Genomic DNA, 14911 nt, shown 5'->3' on the forward strand with positions numbered 1-14911 from the left:
GGGAGTCTGGCTCCTGAGTCCTCTGTGGCTGGAAGTTCACTCACTGTCCTTGCTACACCACATCTAAGCAGATGGCTCCCTAGCCTCTTCTCACCTTGATGAGAGTGGCTGATTAGAAACCAACCTGGGGAGGTGGTGGGGGCAGGAGGGGTGGGGGGGAGAGGGGGAAGGATGGATGAGAGCATCTTTTCTGATCACATTGACATTCCTGAAATGGCTCTGGCCAGAGTCACTTCTGGGAAGCCTTGAGCAAGATCCATGGGGATTCTGCCAAGAGGCAGGGGGTAAAGAGTTATCTCCAGACTCCTATATACACAAAACAATTGAAAGCAAAGTCTCAAGAGACATTTGTAAACATGGACATCTATAGCAGCAATATTCACTGTAGCCAAAATGTAGAAGCAACCCAGTGTCCATTAACAGATGAGTGGATAAACAAAATCTGATATCCGTGTGTTTGTGTGTGCTAAGTTACTTCAGTCGTGTCTGGCAGTTTGGCACCTCATGCACTGTAGACCACCAGGCTCCTCTGTCCATGGGATTCTCCAGGCAAGACTACTGGAGTGGATTGCCATGCCCTCCTCCAGGGGATCTTCCCAACCCAGGGACTGAACCCACATCTCTTATGTCTCCTGCATTGGCAGGTGGGATCTTTACCATTAACACCACCTGGGAAGCCATATATAGGAAATTCTGAGACAACATGGACGAAAACATTGCTGCAAAATGGGTGAAGACATTCTGCTTTGTGAAATAAGCCAGACACTAAAAGATAAAAACTGTATGATTAAACCTATATGAGCTACCTGCAGCCATCAAACTCACAGAGGTAAAAACTAAAATGCTGCTTGCCAAACATTGAGGGGAAGGGCAAATGGGGAGTTACTGCTGAATGAGGGCAGGGTTTCAGTTTTGTGGAAGAAAGTTCTGGAGATGGATGGTGACACAATGGAAATGCACTTAATGCCACAGAACTATACACTTTTTCGTCTTTTTTTAAATATATTTTTTTCTTTTTTTGAGAACAATACACTTTAAAAAAAACATATTTATTTATTTATGTTTGACTGGGCTGGGACTTCATTGCTGCATGTGGGCTTTCTCCAGTCGGTGAGTGGGAGCTACTCTTTACTGCAGAGAGTGGGCTTCTCATTGTTGCGGCTTCTATTATTGTGGAGCACGCTCTAGGGTGCACAGGCTTCAGTAGTTGCAGGGTGTGGGCTCGGGTAGTTGCGGTTCCTGGACTCCAGGGCACTGGTTCTTTAGTTGTGGTCCTTGGGCTTAGTTGCTGGCCAGCATGTGGGATCTTCCCGGACCAGGGATTGAACTGGTGTCCCCTGCATTCCAAGGAGGACTCAACAACTGGACCACCAGGGAAGCCCAGACCTATACACTTGAAGGTGGTTTAAATGCCAAATTTTATATTATATGCTTTTTACCACAATTAATAATTACTTAATTAAGGGGAAAAAAAGAGGAGTCTCCAAAGACAGCCCACTCTCAAATCCCAGTTCGGCCACTCATGTGCTGTGTGACCTTGGGTAAGTTGCTTTCCCTCTCTGTGCCTCAGTTTCCCCACCTATCAAATGAGGATCATAATAGCTAGCTCAACAGAATCATAGTGAGGTTTTAAGCACTTCATACCAATGAAGTCCTCAGAGCTGTGCCTGGAACTCCGTAAGCATGTGGTAAGGTTAGCTATTATTATTTTCATGCAGTTACTTAGGACTGAGACTAAATGAGAGAAGAAAAATGATGATTCTTCTTTATAATCCCTGTCTCTTTCCCCATTTTCCAACAGGCTAAAGACACTAGATTGGGAAATCACTGGTGGTCCAGTGTTTAGGACTTTGTGCTTTCACTGCCAAAAGCCTGAGTTCCATCCCTGGTCAGGGAACTAAAATCCCGCAAGCCTCAAGCAGTGACCAATTAACAACAACAAAAAAAAGACACTAGACTGTGCTCTCAGCCACAGGGTGAACTAGTAGGAAAAATAAATGTCATTGTCAGTCAGCAGAAGATTTCAACCCAGCCCCTTCATGTGCTGCGCAACTTTGGGCCAGCTCATTGACCTCTCTGTGTCAGGTTTTTCTCTTCTATGAAATGGGTAAACTACTGCCTATCTCACAAGTGAAGTGAGGATTAAGAGAAAGAATGGACCACTCCTCACGTGTCCATCCCTCCTTCCTGGATCCATAGCAGGGGTGAGGGATAGGGGGTGCTTCTCTGTGTTCCCTCCCTTCCCAGGCTGCTCCTGGTTTGTAAAGAACCAGAGAAATGTTGTCTCCAATGACTGGTACTTCAGTCCACATGACCAGGACGAGCATCATCAACAAAAGGCCGCCCACCCCCCAAGATCTGCAAAAGAGCCTTCTTCCTCCGTTTAGGCCTTCAAATGTGGGCCAGGGAGATGCCCAGGACGAAAAATAAAGAAAAAGCAAAAATAAAACCCCCAAAGTGTTTATTTTGGGATAAGAGTACGTTGCTAAACACAAGCTGCAAAGACTTGTGTACAAAAACCACAAGCCAGGGTGCTGAGCAATGCCCCAGGCTGCAGTGCTGTGAGGAGGGGCTAGGCCGGAGGAGCTGGGCTGGGCCAAGGAGGCAGGACCAGGCGCTTCCCGCAGCAGCCCTCCAGGGCACCCTGGCACCTTAGCGTCTGGGAGCTCGGGATTTCTCACACTCCAGACCACACAGCCTGGCAACCTGCATGGACACTCGTGGTGCCCCCCTCGCCACTATTTCTGCTTCGGCCCCTCTCCTCTACAGGGCCCCCTCTGCCCACCCCACCCACCTCAGTCCCACTAACTCCAACTCATCCGCTGTGTTTAGATACCATCTCTGCTGGCAAACCATGACTGACCCCACCACCACCACCCCCCAGACTCCGTAACCCCAGCGTTCATCTCTATCACAGTTATTCTTTGATGTGTTGCAATTTTTGTGTACTTGCTTTTCTACTAAGCTGCAAGCACTTAAGGGTAGGCATGGTATAATGGTCAGGGACATGGACTTGAACCAAATTGCCATGGCTTGAATTCTAGCTTTCCAGCCCTGTGACCATGGATATTTGACTCAATCTCCTATGCCTCAGTATTTCCCTCTCTAAGTTGGAGATGATAATGACTGTGCCCGCCTTATGGAGATTCTGCTGATTGCTGAGTATGTCTGTTCCAGTTTTGCATTTCAAAACTGGAGAAATAACAACAGGATGGGTTTCTGGGACCCATTTAGCCAAGCATGGAACAAACCTGAACAAACCTCCATTGATCACCGGACTTCCATAAGCCCTTACCCTGGTGGTGGACCACATTGTGGGTCTCCTGGAATTAGGGTCAATTCAGAGCCAAAAAAGTCTGATTATTTCCCTCTCCTTAACACACTGTCACTCTGGTCAGTGTCTGGAAGTCCCTTTGGGGGAAGGCTGGGAGAAAGACAGAGAGGGTAACTCTTCGATAGTGTAGTGGGGTCCCTCCTCAAGGTAAACTGGTACCCTCTTCATTCCAGCTGTCTGGGTCTGTAAACTGGTTCAAGTCTGGGAGTTGGTCGAGGGTGATGATGGTTTTGGTGACTCACGTTAGGCTCTGTTCACTTGAACTGGAATTCTGCCACTTATATAGATCAAGTAATGTTTAGTAGACCACCCATCCATTATTTCTGGGGATGCAGTGATCCACTAGGCAAGGACACAAGTCTCTGAGAGTTTAATAGGATTTGAATGGATTGATGTAAGTGAAGCACTAGGATAGTGCCTGCCATGCTGCACGCAAAGGAGAAGCCCTCCTTATCATTGCCAGTCGTCCTTACGCTCCCTGTGCCTGGCAGCAAGCAGACGCCTGGTCAACGACTACAGAATGGGGTGGGGAGTGGACGGGTCCATGGTCCAGGTACAGCTGGAGTCTCCACTCGAGACATAAGCTGACTTCACCTGTGATTCAGGTAAGACTGGAGGTTCTGGGACATCCAACGTGGTCCCACCTGCATGGGGCCCAGAGGAGTTCTGGGAAAGAACTCACTAGAAGGTAAAAGAGAGTCCAAGGGCTTCCCTGGACGTCCAGCAGTTAAGACTTTGCCTTCCAGTGCAGGGGATGCAGGTTCGATACCTGGTCAGGGAACTAAGATCCCACAGGCCTCGGGCCAAAAAACCAAAAACATAAAACAGAAGCAGTATTGTAATAAATTCAACAAAGACTTTAAAAATGCTTCATATGTTTTTAAAAAATCTTTAGAAAAAAAAAGAGTCCAAACATGGAAGGCTGGTTTGAGGACATCAGGCCAAGGTCAGAAGGGAGAATTAGGAACACAGAGCAGCTGGGGTGTGACCCTCAGATGATCTCTGCTAGACTTAGTTATTAGTTTTTATTTAGCTTCTATGGACCACCAGCTACATGGTGTTGACATACTTTCAGGGTGTAGCAATTCATCTCTGGTAGTTTATTTAAGACTCCTTTCTCATTCATTTTATGTTTTCTTTCTTCCCTGATTATACCTTCCCCAAATATGTATCAGTCTTGTAAATTTCTTGTAAGGATTTCTTGCATGCGTTTTAATTTTCAGAAATGACGTTTTGCTCTCTTTCCTACTTCATGGTCTGCCTCTCAGCATGGTTGTATGTACACTATATGCTGTTTCTTGCTGCTGCTCCAACATCCCCAGCCTGGATCTGCTATATTTTGCTACCAGTTAAGGCTACAATGAACATCCCTACCCAACTTCTCTTAGGGATTTTTAGGAGAGTTTCTCTGAGATGATAACCCAGAAATAAGATGTCTGAGTGACAGGGTGTGCCTGGATTTAATTTTGCCAAATATTGCCTGGTATTTCCAGAATGGCTGTGCGAATTTACATGTCCATAGTGGTACTTGGGGTCTCCCAATTCCTCACATTGTCACCAACGCTTGAGAATATTGACCTTTCTGATCTGTGGTGTGTGCAAAAGTGGTATCTCACTATTTTAAAGTGTTTTTGTTTTCTGGCCAAGCTGTGCGGCATGTGGGACCCTAGCTCCTCAACCAACGATAGACCCCATGCTCCCTGCTTTAGAAGCTCGGAGTCCAAACCACTGGGCTGCCAGGGAAGTCCCTATATCTCGCTGTTTTAATCACTGTTAACTTAGAATCTGTCTTCCCTGCTGAACTGTAAGTCCGTGAGGATGGCAGGCCCACACAGAGGGTATATCTGTGGCCTTAGCATCCTGAACAGTGCCTGCCACGTATGAGGCACTTCGATTTCTACCTTTGAACAGATGAGTGGATTACTACCACATACAGCCCTCCTGAGCTCAAGCTTGACTCTTGGGGAGGGGAGAGGGATGAGTGAGCCAAATAAGAAGAGCTGTTTACTGAAGTCTCAGAACTCACTGGCCAAAAGGAAATTCTCCCGAGACTCCCATACACAGCTGGAGGAATGCAAAAGAGCAAACGTTCCCACAGAGCCAAAGACAAGCCAGGGGTTGTGGAGAGAAGTGTCTCTGCTCATCAAGAAAACACAGGCTCTGCTGAGATCCCAGAAGACTCTGGCAGCAGCTGCCAGGGCAGAGTCCCCACAGACAGAATTGAATGTCAGAAGAAAACAGGACATTTGTTTCTGGGTGGTTGGACCAAATGGGACATTTCTCATGTGTTGTTATTATTATTATTTTTTTAAATTTGAGATGAAACAGAAGTCACAAGCCTCTGAACTGTTTGGACCAAAGGCTCCCTGTGGGGCCTGCACAGACCACCACTTGTCCTGTCCCGAGTCTAGGAGATGCTTTTCTGCTGGAAGCCTCAGTTTCCTCATCTATAAAGTGGGTACAATAATGGAGCCCACCTTATTGCCCAGCTTGTAGTAAGCCTGGTTTTGGGAGACTTCTCTAACGCTCAGTTCAGTTCAGTTCAGTCGCTCAGTCGTGTTCAATTCTCTGCGACCCCATGAACCGCAGCACGCCAGGCCTCCCTGTCCATCACCATCTCCTGGAGTTCACTCAAACCCATGTCCATTGTGTCGGTGATGCCGTCCAACCATCACATCCTCCGTCATCCCCTTCTCCTCCTGCCCTCAATCTTTCCCAGCATCGGGGTCTTTTCAAATGAGTCAGCTCTCTGCATCAGGTGGCCAAAGTATTAGAGTTTCAGCTTCAACGTCAGTCCCTACAATGAACACCCAGGACTGATCTCCTTTAGGATAGACTGGTTGGATCTCCTTGCAGTCCAAGGGACTCTCAAGAGTCTTCTCCAAAACCACAGTTCAAAAGCATCAATTCTTTTGTGCTCAGCTTTCTTTATAGTCCAACTTTCACATCCATACATGACTACTGGAAAACCATAGCCTTAACTAGATGGACCTTTGTTGGCAAAGTAATGTCTCTGCTTTTTGATATACTGTCTAGGTTGGTCATAACTTTCCTTCCAAGGAGTAAGTGTCTTTTAATTTCATGGCTGCAATCACCATCTGCAATGATTTTGGAGCCCAGAAAAATGAAGTCAGCCACTGTTTCCCCATCTCTAAGGCTCAGGTTTGGCACTAATGTGGGCCAGGAGCATGGCAAAAGGCAGGCAGCCTGGCCTCCCTATGGCCTCACTTTTCTGGCTCCCTCTTGTGACTTCTGTATCTACATAACGCTCACTCATTCAGTTGGCAAACTCCCATAGGAGCACCGAGGCCGCAGTGACAAGCTAGACCCACCCCTGCCCTGGAGGGGCCTGCAGACACAGCGCAGGACAATGACATTGCGATGAAGGCCCACACAAGCGTCCACTCTGTCCCTTTTAGTTCTGTTGAAACGTCACTTTTCTCACTGACAAAATGGGACTCACAGAGTTGCTTTCAGGTTCAAATAAGATAATGCACCGGTGGGAAAGAAACTTCCAGACTGCTAAATGCTTCTGAATAGATGACCCGGACTGTATTAGGAAAGCAGAGATCTACTCACAGAGTGATGCTCAAGATTTGTGTGCTCTTTCTCCTGGGCACTTTAAAATCTAACGGCTGAAAGAAGCTTTCAAGGAAAGGAATGATGCTCTTAGCCGATCCCTGGGTTGGGGCAATGGGGAGTGGAGGCGGGGGCTCCAGTTTGGTTGCTCATCCTTGCTGTTATTGGTTATCTAGTCATTAAGTTGTGTCTGACTCTTTGCAACCCCGTGGACTGTAGCCCACCAAGCTCCTCTGTCCCTGGGATTTCCCAGGCAAGAATACTGGAGTAGGTTGTCATTTCCTTCTCCAGGGGATCTTGCTGACCCAGGGATTGAACCAGTGTCTCCTGCATTGGCAGATGGATTCTTTACCGCTTTCCACCAGGAGAGCCCTTGGTTGCTCCTTTTGTTTTCTAAACTGACAGAACCTGTCTGAGTGATGGGAGGGTCAGGAGCAGAAGCTGGTGGAATCCAATTACTATCTTCCTCTCTCAGCCCAGAGTTCAGGGAGCTGAGGGGAGCGGGGACATAAAGCTCATTGTGTCAGCAAAGGGACGGTGTTAGTGAGAGGACAGACTAGGCTGCTGTAAGAGCGAGGAAAACATCGTTGCTTTGATATGACAGTGATGTATTTCTTTCTCACATAACTGTCCTGGGAGATGGTCCAGGGCTGGCACAGCTGGGCACCCAGGCTCCTTCTACTTTGTTGCTCAGCCATCCCCCAGGGCTTGCCATTATTCATGCACCCTTGACTTCAAAATGGTAATCCGCTTGTCATTCCAGGTTAAGGGAAGAGAGGCAGAGGGGAGCGGATGTCACATTCCTTTCCTATTAAGGGCATGTGGAGCCAGACTCCAAGATTTTTACCATGATCTCTGCTTCTGCTGTTCTTGCTCCTGAGTACACATTGAACAGGAATGACCTCTGTAACTAACAGGATATCATGGAAACATGGAATATGACTTTTCAGGCAAGGTTATAAAAGACATTGCAGCTTTTGCTTTGCTCTCTCTCAGATCACTCTCTCTGGGGGAGGCCAGCTGCTGTGTCCTTTGGAGAAGTTCACAAGGTGAGGAACTGAGGCCTTCCACCAACAGCCAGCATGAGGGAAGCATCTTGTAAGTAGATCCTCCATCCCTAGAGAAGCCCACTGAAGACCCAGCCAACACCTTGACAGCAACTTCATAAGAGGCTCTGAGCCTGGACCATGCAGCTAAGCTATTAATAAACTGACTCACAGGAACTGTATGGGATAATAAATGTCTACTGTTTTAAGCTGCTAGGAGTAGGAGAAATTTGTTACTCAGTACAAGCTAACTAGGGCTTCCCTGAACTTTTATGCAGAGTACAGCATGTGAAATACTGGGCTGGATGAAGCACAAGCTGAATCAAGATTGCTGGGAGAAATATCAATAACCTTAAATATGCAGATGACACCATCCTCATGGCAGAAAGCTAAGAGGAACTAAAGAGCCTCTTGACGAAGGTAAAAGAGGAAAGTGAAAAGGCTAGCTTAAAACTCAACTTTCAAAATACTAAGATCATGGAATCCGGTCTCATTACTTCAAGGCAAATAGCTGGAGAAACAACGGAAACAGTAACAGACTTTATTTTCTTGGGCTCCATAATCACTGTGGACGGTAACTTCAGTCATGAAATTAAAAGACACTTGCTCCTTGGAAGAAAAGCTATGACCAACCTAGAACCTAGATAGCATATTGAAAAGCAGAGACAAGCCTTTTCGTTAAGGCTTGACCAGAAGTGACCTCTAAAATTGGTGTGCTATTCACTCGTCCCAGAAAACCCCACAAAATCACGCAAATCAAGAGGTTCAAATATTCATGTTCACTTTAAGACAAATCTTCATTTTCGCTTTAAGAACACTTGTGAAACTGCCCAGGCAGTTTCACATAAAGGATATGCAGTATGCATAAAGGATATGCATATTCCGAAAAGGCACCAAATAATCTGAAGGATGTCACTTTAAAGAAGCCATGTGTGCCATTCTGTCACTACAACGGTCGAGTTGGTAGGTGTGCACAGGCCAAACAGTGGGGCTGGATGCAGGGTCGCCGGCCCAAAGAGTGCTGAATTTTTACTGCACATGCTCAAAAATGCAGAGAGTAATGTTAAGCTTAAGGGTTTAGATGTAGATTCTCTTGTCATTGAGCACATCCTGGTGAACAAACCCCCAAGATGTGGCCCAGGACTTACAGAGCTCATGATCAGATCAACCCCTACATGAGCTCTCCCTGCCACATTGAGGTGATCCTTACTTTAGATTGTTCCTAAACCAGAAGAGGAGGTAGCGTAGAAGAAAAAGATATCCCAGAAGAAACTGAAGCAACAAAAACTTATGGCCCAGGAATAAATGCCACAAAAAACAAATGCAAATAAAAGTTTAAAAAAAAAAAAAGCAGAGACATTACTTTGCCAACAATGGTCTGTTTAGTCAAAGCTATGGTTTTTCCAGTTGCTATGTATGGATGTGAGACTTGGACCATAAAGAAGGCTGAACATCGAACAACTGATGCTTTGAACTGCAGTGTTGGAGAAGACTCTTGAGGGTCCCTTGGACTACAAGGAGACCAAATCAGTCAATCCTAAAGGAAATCAGTCCTGAATACTAATTGGGAGGACTAATGCTGAAACTGAAGCTCCAATACTTTGGCCACCTGATGCAAAGAGTTGACTTATTAGAAAAGATGCTGGGAAAGATTGAAGGCAGGAGGAGAAGGGGCAAGAGAGGATGAGCTGGTTGGATGACATCACCAACTCAATGGGCATGAGTTTGAGCCAACTCCAGGAGATGGTGAAGGACAGGGAATCCTGATGTGCTGCAGTCCATGGGGTGGCAGAGTCGGACACGACTGAGTGACTGAACAACAACTAGCTAACTAGTATAAGTTCCCACCAGAAGTTGCACTCATCATTTTCACTCACATCTACTGGCCTTAATCTAGCTACATGGTCAGGTGTAACTGCAAGGAAGTCTGGGAAATGGGCATAGCTATGTGTCCAGCTAAGACTTTGATGACTTAGGTCCTTAACTTAATCACATCTGTCAAGGTCCTCTTGCCATGTATGGTTACATATTCACAAGTTCCACAGATAAGGATGTGGACATCTTTGGGAAACGTTATTCCACCTCCCACAAGGCAGAAGCTTGTATGTGAGTGTTCATAGCAGCAGTTTTATTCATAAAAGTCCAAAAATGGCCAAATGTCCCTCCATGGATGAATGGCTAAACATCTGTGGCCCATCCATTCCATCCATGCGTGTTTAATACTACACAACCATAAAAAGAGATGGCCTATTGATACACACAACTTGGTTAAATGTGAAGAAAATGATTCTGAGTGGGAAAAAAAAAACATTTCAAGAGGATGTGTGCTGCTTGATTCCAATTCTATGATACCTGTGAATGAAAATCACTCTAGTGATGGAGCATGAAGGTTTCCAGGGGGTAGAAATGAGCAGTAGTGGTGGCTGTAAAGGAGAGTCATGTGGTGATAGTACAGTTAAGTATATATTTTTTAAATATTTGTTTGTTTTCAACTGCGCTGGGTCTCTATAGTTGCATCGTGCAGAAACTACTCTCCAGTTGTGGCGCGCAGGCTTCTCTTGTTGCAGAGCACGGGCTCTAGGGCTTGTGGGCTTTAGTAGTTGCAGCATTCAGACTTAGTTGCCCCAAGTCATGTGGGATCTTTCTGGACCAGGGATCGAACCCATGTCCCTTGCGTTGGCAGGTGGATTCCCAACCACTGGACCACCAGCTGCTGCTGCTGCTGCTAAGTCGCTTCAGTCATGTCCGAGCCTGTGCGACCCCATAGATGGCAGCCCACCAAGCTCCGCCGTCCCTGGGGTTCTCCAGGCAAGAACACTGGAGCAGGTTGCCATTTCCTTCTCCAATGCATGAAAGTGAAGTCGCTCAGTCATGTCCGACTCTTCGCGACCCCATGGACTGCAGCCTACCAGGCTCCTCCATCCATGGGATTTTCCAGGCAAGAGTACTGGAGTAGGGTGCCATCGCCTTCTCTGTGGACCACCAGGGAAATCAACAATTAAGTATCTTGATTGTGGTGGTGGCTGCATGACACTACACCTGCGAAAAAGTGCAGACAGTTATACACAGTGGGCCTGCCTGTTGGCTCAGACAGTAAAGAGTCTGCAATGCAGGAGACCAGCATTCTATCCCTGGATCAGGAAGGTCCCCTGAAGAAGGAAATGGCAACCCCCTCCAGTATTCTTGCCTGGAAAATCCCATGAATGAAGGTGCCTGGAAGGCTACAGTCCATGGGGTCACAAAGAGTCGGACACAACTGAGCGACTAACACTTTCACTTTCACATACATGAATGCATGTCAAGTCTGAATAAGCTCTGTGGATTGTAATAAAGTCAGCTTCTTGGTTTTGATAATATACTCTAGTTATGCAAGATGTTAACGGAGGGGGAGGCTGGGTGAATCTCTAATTATTTCAAAATTCAGCCTTTAAAAAAAAAAAAAGAGTATGGGACTTCCAGACCAGAGACCTAGTTTCTGGATTCTCGTCCTGGTACTTTCCTTCTGTGCCTTAGGCCAATTCCTTACCATCTCTAGGACTCTATCAGCCCATCTGTGAAATGGGGGTTTGGCTTACATCTTACAAAGTTTTCTGTTTCACAGGAAATGCTTTGTTCAAGATCTGACACTGCAGCAGGCACCCTGAGCACCCCAATATTGTGAACTCCAGTAGGATTTACTTACTATCTGTAAATTCCACTGCAAGGCTCCCCTGAACTCAGGGGAAGGCTGGAAGTGCCAATAAATGAATGCCCTCTGATGGAAATTGGTAGTTAAACAGTCCAGCCCCCTGAGCTTTTGGAAGCCTGTCTGGGAGGTCCTCATTCTATACTGGGACCTGGGGATCCCCAGTTGCCTCGCTTGAGAACAGGTACTTTATAGTTTGTCTTGTCTTCTCTGGGCTTCCTTTGTGGCTCAGCTAGTAAAGAATCCACCTGCAATGTGGGAGACCTGGGTTCAATCCCTGAGTGGGGAAGATCCCCTGGAGAAGGAAATGGCAACCCACTCCAGTATTCTTGCTTGGAAAATCTCCTGGACGGAGGAGCCTGGTAGGCTACAGTCCTTGAGGTTGCAAAGAGTCAGACACGACTGAGCGACTTCACTTTGTCTTCTTTGTCTCACTTTCACCCAAATTGCCTGGGAACACAATCCAAACAACTGACGGGTATTCAGATCCTCACCTTAGTGTCTCCATCTGCTTCCAACCAAGTCAGGATCCCCCAGAGGCAAAGCAATAAGACCTGAGTGTGAGGGAGAGCAGTGTCCTGCGGGGACCTCCGTGGAGGGGTGGGCCTGCACCTGGATCTTGTGGGAGAGTTGAAAAGGGAGGGAGTAAACAGGAACCCCTGGAACCATGGTGGCAGAAGGTGGGGCCCTGTGATGACAACTTGCTGTACTATCCTCTGAGCTGACCAAGTCACTTTGGGGCAGTTCTTGTCATATCTTCCCTTTTCACTCAGGACCATGTTCCTCTTTTGACCAAGAAAGTGACCCCAAAAGGACTGTGGTCACTTTCTTATCAGGCCTGTGGTAGAGGCTGAGGACACCCACATCAAGCCCTTCCCCAGCTCCCATGGCTTCAAGCAAGGAGGATACCCAACTCCACTTGGGGCCACTACAGAGCACCCCAAAAACTTTAAGCCAGATGCGGGAGCCTTAGATGGTGCCCTGAGGTTGGGTCCCGATGCGTGCAGTCCAGGACTGCAGCTGGGAGGGAGTCCAGCTGCTGACTTGCGGAGCAGCCTCTTACTAGTGTCTTCATCCTCTAAGTCTCTGTCTCTCCAACAGCATCCACACAGCAAGGTCACAGGACAGACACGTGAAAAGGTTTCAGAAACCAGAGACCAGGGACTTCCCTGGAGGTCCAGTGGTTGGGACTCTGCACGAAGGCCATGGGTTCAATCCCTGGTCAGGGAACTAAGGTCCCACATGCCATGGGGCACTAGAGAAAGCCCTGAGGGCCACAGAGAAGAGCCAGCACAGCCAAAAAAATTTTTTAAGAATTCTTTAAAAAAAGAGGATTAATGGGCATTTTTGTTCAATATCCTGCCTCTGTGCACCGTGACTCTTCTTCAAAGCCACACAAAACCTTCAGTAAAGTCTCATTACTGACTAAAATCTCACGGAGCTGTTTCTGCCTGTGGAAGGAGACATGAAAGCTCCTTGCAGGTGAGCACACAGATGAGAGCAATAGCTCCCTGGGGCTCAGTCCCATTCAGGAGAGCAAAGTTCAGAGAGGGGCAGTCATGTGCCTGAGGTCACTCAGCAAGTACATTTATTAGAGTCTGGATTTGAACCTGGCTACAGTCCATGGGGTTACAAAGAGCCAGACACGACTGAGCAACTAAGCACAGTGGCTTGCCCTCAAAGCCCAGACTCTTTCCACAATAAAGCCTGAACGGTTGGTTTATATATACTTTCTTTTAAAAGTTATTTTCTGTTCTGGCTTATCACAGGTTATTGACCATACTTCCCTGTGCTATACTGTAGGAGTTTGTTGTTTATCCATTCTCTGTATACTAGTTTTTATACCTGCTAATCGCAGACTCCCAGTTCATCCCCTACACCCCCTCCCTCCTGACAACCATGAGTCTGTTCTGTGTCTGTGAGTTGGTTTCCATCTTGTAAATAAATTCATTTGTGTCATATTTTAGATTCCACAAATAAGTACTATCATATATTTGTCTTTCTCTGACTTCACTTACTATGATAATCTCGACGTTTATCCACGTTGCTGCAAATGTCATGATTTCATTTTTTTAACAGCTGAGTAGTATTCCATTGTGTGTGTGTGTGTGTGTGTGTGTGTGTGTGTGTGTGTGTGCGTGTGTATAACTTATGGTTATCACCAAAGGGGAAGGGGCATGGGGGGATAAATTAAGAGTTTGGGATTAGCAGATACACACTACTACACATAAAAGAGAGAAACACCAAAGTCTTACTGTATAGCTCAGGGAACTACATTCAATATCTTGTAATAAACTATAATGGGGAAAAAAAAAAAAGAGTTTCTGGATGTGCTTGAGGGAGGGGGTGGGCTGGGGCTTTCCCAATGGTCTGTTACAAGTCAGGGCCCCAGGAGGACGCTTCCCCGTGGCTTGTGAGCTGACCACTTCCCCCGGGGCCCAGCTAGCTTCTTCCAGGCGCTATGACTGGACTGGTACTGACCAGGCCTTCAGTGGCTGTGATGGTGATGTTTATTGGTCAGCTTGATGTGGTGCTAACCCTAGGCCTGAAGCCTCACAGCAAAGACACAAAGAAAACCCAAGAGAAAGTCTGCAAGTTTGGAGGGATTCAGGTGTCTCTCTGGGCTTCGCCTGCCAGGTCTGTTTCTCTGGCGGTTTCTGTCTGGCTGTTTCTCTCTAAGTCCCCCTCTTTTCTCGCACCTCTCAGCACTGTGTGCCTCACTTGCTTCCCTCTTCTGTTTCTCTCTTTTCTCTCGCATCTTTCTCGCTGCCTCTCATGCTCTCCCACCGTCTGTCACCTTCTGTCTCTGGTCCTCTCCTCCGCCTCCTTCTCTCTTTCTCTCTCCTGAGGCCCTCCCCCTCCCTTCCCTCTGTCTCATCCTCCTCTCCTCACTGCCCCTTGTCCTCTCTCCCTCCTTGTCTCCTCCTGCTCCTTCCTCCCCCTCTGCATCCCCACCCCCACTGGAGCTCCAGCATGGAGATCCAGGCAGCCTCTCTGAGAAACGAGGCTCCCCGGGGGCCCAGCAGGAAGCACAGTTTCCCCTCTGACCCTGTCAGCTGGCCTTGGGGGCTGTAGTTTCCCTCCCACCCGCTCCACTCAGGCAGCCTGAGCAGGCTCCCGGGGCTCAGGATGGATGATCTCACTTTTGAGGGGCTCAGAGGACAACCTTTACCAGGAAAGTGGAGAGCAGGGGGCTAGGCTGGGGCTGGGGGATCTGGGGAGGAGAGCTCCAAGCTCACTGAGCACCTCCTGGGTGTTGGCACTGCA

The sequence above is a fragment of the Ovis aries genome, chromosome 3, assembly GCF_016772045.2.
Source record: "Ovis aries strain OAR_USU_Benz2616 breed Rambouillet chromosome 3, ARS-UI_Ramb_v3.0, whole genome shotgun sequence".
NCBI lineage: Eukaryota > Metazoa > Chordata > Mammalia > Artiodactyla > Bovidae > Ovis > Ovis aries.